This window comes from Meleagris gallopavo, chromosome 1 (assembly GCF_905368555.1).
Source record: "Meleagris gallopavo chromosome 1, MGAL_WU_HG_1.1, whole genome shotgun sequence".
NCBI lineage: Eukaryota > Metazoa > Chordata > Aves > Galliformes > Phasianidae > Meleagris > Meleagris gallopavo.
In genome coordinates, this window is record NC_139404.1 from 40,821,475 (window position 1) to 40,828,965 (window position 7,491).

Consider the following 7,491-nt stretch of genomic DNA (forward strand, 5'->3'; position numbering starts at 1 on the left):
AATGAGAATATGGAAAAGTAACAAGTATATTGAGCCATATAACTGACCACTGACTATAGCAGTCCAGATGGTCCTGTGTTAAGTTGTTCTCCATCTTTAGGAGAGTTTTTACAGCAACATGCTCAAGATGCTTGTTAGCTGTGATCAGATGTGCTGGTGATTGTTCTGTTTATTATGAGTAAAAAGGAAATGCAGATAGTTGCACAGTTGGACAGGATTTTAAAAACAGTAGCTTTTAAAATGTTTTCAGTCTATGTATTTTTTTGAGTCATGAGACTCAAATGAAAGCCGAAATCAGTGACATTGGTTTAATTCTGCCCTTGCCAAAACTTGCAAAGCTTAGTTGTTGAAAAGTTCTTCCCATCGAGGCTTCATCTAAAAAATCAGTCTGTTATAGTTCCACCTGTGATACAGGACTGGGCAACTTCTTATTTATACTTTGGACTATTGATAGGATCAATTAAAAACTCTCTCACACTAATGCAGTTCTTGTTTTTACGATTCTGGCTTTAACAGGACATTAAAACTTCCTCATTTATGGTAGTTGGCAAGTATGTTTTTAGTACTGTAGTTTTCATGTACATTAGTGATCAGGAAACGATTTGTATAAGAGAAAGTGTTATGAAGAAAAACTTTATATGCATATGTAGGCACCTGCATTAGAGACTCGGAATAGAAATTACTATTATAGGTGTTTCAGACTAATTTCTCCATCACTCAGTGAAAATTTTGTTAATTATAAGACATATAATTGGAAGTATTACTGAATAAAACCACAGCAAGCATTAATTTTTTGTAGAGGAAATTTTATTATTTACCTCCTCAGTGTAATACTACAGTGAAGCCTCATTCTAGTACTCTGTGAAGGTGAATGAATTACTTTCATGTTTACTTGGCTGCAGTGGCAAAAGTTTGCAAATCAGAAAACATGCAAGCAATACCTGTCCGCTGTGGACAGTCTGTGGACACTGCTCTCTCATAAACAATATAAAAAAAAAAAAGTTTAGAAATGTGTCTCCTATCAGCATGTGCTCCAGACACAAGTGCATTGGTAAATATTTAAACATACCAGTTATTTAGCATTTAAATAGTGTTTTGCAAAGAATTTTGAACAAATAAAGAGCAAGCATTATTTTATTACAAAGGAGATGCATTATGAATTAGAAAATATGGAAATGTTGCAGTGAATTAATTTGAATGAATTTGGTGTACAGAGCTTTTCCTGCTGCAAGTTAAAGTGCTGCTGGTATACACTTTTGGCGGTATATCCAACAAATAATTCACCTGAGCCGCTGACAGTGACTAGAAAATGATAAAACTGCAGCTTTGTAAACTGCAATGAAAAACTCCAGAACAGACCCGGTAATGTCTCATATAAAACATATTTTTTACTTACAAGGCTAGTCTGTCACTTTGGACAAAAAAGGTTTCTCATAACGGCACTATAATAACTAGAGAGAAAAGGAGAGATCTTCTGATGGCAGTCTATAGTAGAAAACCAACTTGGAATTGGGTAATCTTAAATTACTGATTGTGAAACTACAAACTCCAATGAAATAATGATTTGAAGATGGACATCAATTTTTAATTTGCTTGCCTCCTGCCTATTTAGTGCACAGCTGTCTCTGTTAGAAATATAGAAAAAATATCTGCAGTATAGAAAGAAAGAATAAGGAATTGGACAAAAGTACTGGTTCTGAGTGTTTGGGCTCCTGAGAAGCTTCCATGGAGAGAAAACTTTTACCTACCTTTGTCTTCATTTCATCTGGGACAGAGTTGTCTTTGTTTAGTGCATCTGGTATGAAGCTGTGTTTTAGTATCAGGAGAAATGTTGATAGCACATTGATGTTTCTAGTTGCTGAGTATTTCTGTATAGAGACAAGGATGTTTTAGTTTTCTCAGCTTGTACTTCCCTGCCAAAGAGGGTGGAAGTTAATCAGCCCTCCTTCCTCTGCTTAGGGACTAGCTAGACATTGCTCTGTGCGTAGAGAGCAAGTGCTTGTGCATCACTCGGTATTTATTTTTTATATACATATATATAATATTATACATATATAATATATATATTATTTACATATATATATGTGTACATACCAAATTTTGTTTCTCCAGTTCTAGTTATTGTTGCCATTATTTGTTTGAATATTACTAATGTGAATGAAATTTTCAGTTTACTTAAATTCTACACATTGTAGTGTCCAGTTTTCATTAACTAAACACGAACTGTTCAGTTTTAAATTTAATGATCAGTTTTTAGCACTGCGTCATGCTAGACATTTACAGTATATATTTTGTCATCTGGAGTAAAGCTAATGTGATTATTAATATCTGCACTGGCTCAGATGAGTGATATTTATTGATTTATTTATTTTTATCAGGATGGATCTCTTTTCTAAATATCACATCATAACGAGCTATGTCCTTGGGATCTTTTCAGCAGCTTTTAAGGTATGAACAATAAAAATCTGCTTTCTGTGCTTCCAGCTCTGCACATATGTTATGGGCAACTACTCTGGGAACAGGAAAATTCCCTTAAACTGTTTAAAATCAAATGTGATGTAGAAAGGAGTTGAAACTTCATGAGATAAGTGCTGAAATAGCATATAGAAGCAGTTCATGAAGCAGAGACAAATAGACTATTTTATTGCTCTCCTTTATTGACTTCTAAAATCTTTCTTCTGAACATTTCCCTCTCAAGTATCCCACTGACTAACAAAATAATCAGATATCTTTAGTAGACAGAAGGATAAATTCTGAGTTGTAAATCCATGCAAACTCTACATGTACTTGTTTAACTATTTTTTTTGCCTCCTAAGTCCATGACCTAGTCTAGCAGAAGCTATGGAATCAAAACATTATTAATATATAATTATTATATTAAATATAATAATATGTAATATATTATAATTATAATATATTAATATTATAATTCCCGAAAATCCATTGCTGCTTGAACAAGGGCATTTCACTTCTGTGGTTTCCTGTCAGGGTTAAAATCACAATTAATTGTCCCATATTTGAATAGACCAACAAAACATAGACCATACATTTAGTACTGCGTAACCATTGTCCAACAAAATTACTGAGTTCAATGCAGAACTATTCTGCTGTAGTAATTAGCATATATAGTTCCTTGAAGTTTTGTGGGAAAAATCTTTGTAGACGAAAAACTGATTTAGTGTCTCGCAGTTTGATATTTCTGCATAAATTATGAAGCTATGTAAGGGCTATACTTTCAATACTTTCTCTATTATGTTTTATGTGAGTGGTTTACTGAAATTGTGCTTTGAGTATACATACGTAATAATCTCATATGCATTTTGCTAAGCACTTATTAATATAGTCAGCATTTTATAAACTAAAATATAAAATATACATATTGAAAGTGTTTTAGAAAAAAAAAAAACATACAATGTAAAGAATTTCTAAAGAAAACAGGGAAATCAGATGTCAACAAAAGCAAAATTCAAGTAGAACAAAAAAGAATTAAAAAGAGGCCAGCTTGACTTTCTGGGAATTCATGTTGAATTTCAAAAATAATTTTAAGTGATTTTTAAGGAAGAAAATGGAAGAAAAAGTTTTTTTTTATCTTTTTACCAATGTACTGGAAGTATTTTGAGCTTGTTATGCATAAATGATAGAGCTGTCTATATTTTAAATCAGATGTTACAAGTGGCATATCTCCAGTGACAACTGCCATATAGCATATTACAATTCCGTGCTATCCATCTGACTAGATAGTTCGGATAATTGAGGCTGATTTTCTTGAAAATTGATGAATGTGTATCTCAATTGCAAATATGATATAAAAATAAAAGAAATCAGATTAGCCTACTAAAGTGGTTGTCCTCTAGATGACAGATCTCATTAGCAAAGTCATGTTATTAATCCTAGAAAAATATTATTGTGATTTAGTCAGCACAAATCTCCTATTGCCACACCAAAGAAGGTAATTACTACTGTTTAATCACAGTCAAGAGCTAGCAATTAGACAGACATATATAATCTATATATTTATCCTAATAACTATTTAAAAGCTTTCTTCTTTTTTATTTTCCTCATTGTTTTAATTTAAATGGCAGAACATCAATATAGCTCTAAGGAATATTGCCAAAAGACTGGAGGGGAGCTTTTCCTTTGACTCTCTGATCTGCCATTTATTTGATCAGTTGCAGGAGGAAGTGTGAGTTAATAGACATTTTTTTTTTAAAAGCAATGAAAAAAAATTAAGTTTGCTCATCCTGCAAAAGGACAGACAACAGAAATAATCTTTGGGAATAAATGTAATTTGTCTTAAACTCTAAAAAGGCCATTGTCATGGTTTTATGATTTTTGGCTATTGGTAGTTCACATCATAACATTATGTAGTGCACTGGGAGTTAAAGAGTTAATGCTCCAGTTCCACGTACTGGTCCCAGAAGAGAGGAAGTACATACCCCAGAGGACTTTGCATTCAGAGAGGAGATATAACCCCTGGCAAGGTCACCCGATGTCTCTTTTCCCTTTTCAATTGTCAGGTTCTCCTCCCTGCTGCTTGTCCCGACCACACGCCTCAGCATTAGTGTAAGGCCTTCAGCTTTTGGACACTCTTTCTTTCATTATAGTTAATTTATTAGCTCCAATTCTAATTATATTTTATTATATTGTATTACAGTGTGTAATCTTGCATTTCAATGTCTTACTTAGTAAATTAGTTTGTTTCTCCTCAGATCGTTTTTGCTGTTTTATTTTGGGACCCATCTTTCTACCATTTTTTCCTTTTCCCTTTCCAGGGTGCAGATCTCTGGATCCCTCTGCTCCGCTATTATGAAAACAGGCCAAACCAGTCCATAAACCGTTGATAGCCATATTGGCTCTACTTGCTGAAATCATCTGTCAAGAGAACTTTCAAGCTGTACAGTGGAATGGATACAGTCCTTGATGTGAGATGTACAGAGAGAGTGAATCCCTGATGCCAACAGCCTTGTTTCAAACCAGCTTGAGTTAAGTGCCACTGAACAAGACAGCTCGAGGACAGGAAGAATTGATGAGCTCAGTTTTAGGAACGTTTCAGAAGGTAAAGATCCTTAGCACACTTTTCTGAAATTGTGAAGAGCAGAGCATGTCTCTACTTCAGTTTTTATGTCTCAAACATTAAGCTGGTATCTCATTTTTGTTTCCTATAATGAGGAGGGACATGTCACATAGGGACCAGTGGTAGTCTGTAAGCCTCCCTCTTACAAAGCTAAGTGTCAGAATCATGCTTGAACTCTAAGATTCACTGGGATTGTGGCCCATTTCTTTTTTGGGATTGAATATAAAGCACACAGTATATCTCCATTATTCCCCTAAAAATGTAGAACAGCTTTTAAGAATATAAATCTTTCAGGGTTCTATTCTACCATGTTATTGCAGAAGAAACGCATTCGTCTACAAACTGTTAGTGGCAGTGGTGTTAAATTCAGAAAAACTATAAAAGTATATGTTTTTTTCATCAGATCAGAATTATTTCTATACCAGTATTTCTGTTTCATATATTGTTTTCGCTGGTTGTCAATGGCAAATGTTATGGTCTGAAACATTTAGAAATTGATGACACTGCAAACTTTTGACCTCAATCCACCAGTCACTGAGCCACAGCCAAATCAATTACAAGGTTCACAGAACTTAACTGTAACATGCCATGGGGAAAAGGCAGGAGAAGGGAGGTCAGAACTGACAGTTTTTAAAACAATTCTGTGATCACAGAAAGTATTGTTTCAGGTAAATGCGCAAAGTAATTAAATTCAGGCAGGTGAAGTATCCTCATCCTACTGTAGAATCCCTCAATATATTTATTAGAACATGGTGATGAATGAGATTATCACTGGATATAATTAATTTGAAAATGCCTTTACATTGTAAGATAAATATTTAACATTTTCAGCTGGAGGCATAATTTCCTGTGAGATTTGTAACTTCGGCACTCTCATGTATAACTTGATCTGGTTTAAGTATTTCTGTGACTGACAGCTGCTTTTGGTTTCAAGGCTCTATCCAAACCCAGACAGGATACAAGCTCTGTAATGATACCCAATTAGTGGTTGAAGTCTTTCCATGTGTTGAATCTGATGCAGGTTTGTGTGTGCTTCCCTGGAATTGTGTGTATGCCAAGTGTGTGCTGTGTTGGAACACTTTTCTGCTTCTGAGCCTTGTGACTATGGGTCTGTTAGCACAGAAAAAATGCTGCATATAGTGGTCCTTCCTTTTCCTGAGTAGGAAATAGCTTATATATGAGCTTTTTAACCAATAGACACTCTTACTTGTTCTTCAAAGATAGAGCAGATGCATCGGAAGTATGACATACCCTGCTCAGGCCTCGTCTCCTGAAACCTCATCAGGAATAATATAGGGTACTTGAATATATTGTGATTGGAGTTACATAAGCCAAGATTACAGTGAATAACATGTAATACATGTCTAGATATCAACTAGAGATAATGTATTACATATCTGGTGTTTTGCTATGTTGTTAAAGTCAAGGTTTTCAGGTCTAGAAAAAGAATATGTTCCTAGAAACTTGATGATGACCATATTCCCTTCTTTATGCCTTTCAACTTAAGAGCATTTTGGTGTTGTAGGTATTTGCAAAAGCAACTTTTTTTAATTATTTTCCTTCTTTGAGTAGGAGTTTCTCTTCATAATGTCCAAGCACAGAGCATTTGATCTCCACTTTGAGCATAGAAAAGACTAAGAGCACATAGTATACCCAGAGGAAGCTATAGAGATGACTGCATATTTTACTGAAACTAAGAAAAGGATACTTGCTACAATCAATCAGCACATTCCAACAAATTCCAAAGCACATAAAAGGTAAGAATCACTTCGACTAACCCCAGACCTGATTCACCATGAAGAATAATGTATGTGGTGTGCTCCTCCATGAATAACTTAGCTTTGAGCTGTAGGACTCACCAGTATCTGAGAGACATATAAAATTATAGTTGGATATAATGCAGACTATTTTTCTACTTGGAAGATCAGGGAACAGTATAGCTATATTGCTAAGGAAAAAAGCATAATAGAAAAAGAAAAGAGAGGAGACTAAAAATGCATAAGGCAAGAAGCTCCACTACACTCTCTTTCTAATGAATTCTCCTTTCATCTGCATATCATCTGGGATTACTATATGACGAATTACATATGAAATAACATGCTATAAAAGCAGATTTTCTATCTGGTTTCTTGCCTATCATCCTAAAAAATAATACAATAAACTCATGTGTTTTTAAAACCTTCTATTTTAGAAACAATGGTATTTTAGAGAATGGGAATAAAAAGTTGAAATAATATCCTTATTTTGATTTTCAAAACCAATCAAAAATTCTATAAATGACTTGATATTTTTTAAAAGACTGGGCATTCCTTGTTGAACAATGAAAGTCCATAGACAGAAAAAAATAAATCACAGTCAACTTGAAAGACAATGTCTTCTGCTCATTTCCTGAAAACATGGTTCCATAAAGTGAATAA

General features: G+C 34.1%; 1 long non-coding RNA gene across 1 annotated transcript; it reads left to right on the top strand.

Moving 5' to 3' along the window:
• The first annotated feature begins 2,418 nt into the window (after window positions 1-2,418).
• On the top strand, window positions 2,419-6,825 carry LOC146545262 (uncharacterized). Its single transcript, XR_014881237.1, has 3 exons — window positions 2,419-2,448; window positions 4,773-5,056; window positions 6,647-6,825. It is a non-coding gene; the product is annotated as an uncharacterized LOC146545262 (long non-coding RNA).
• Window positions 6,826-7,491: the final 666 nt, after the last annotated feature.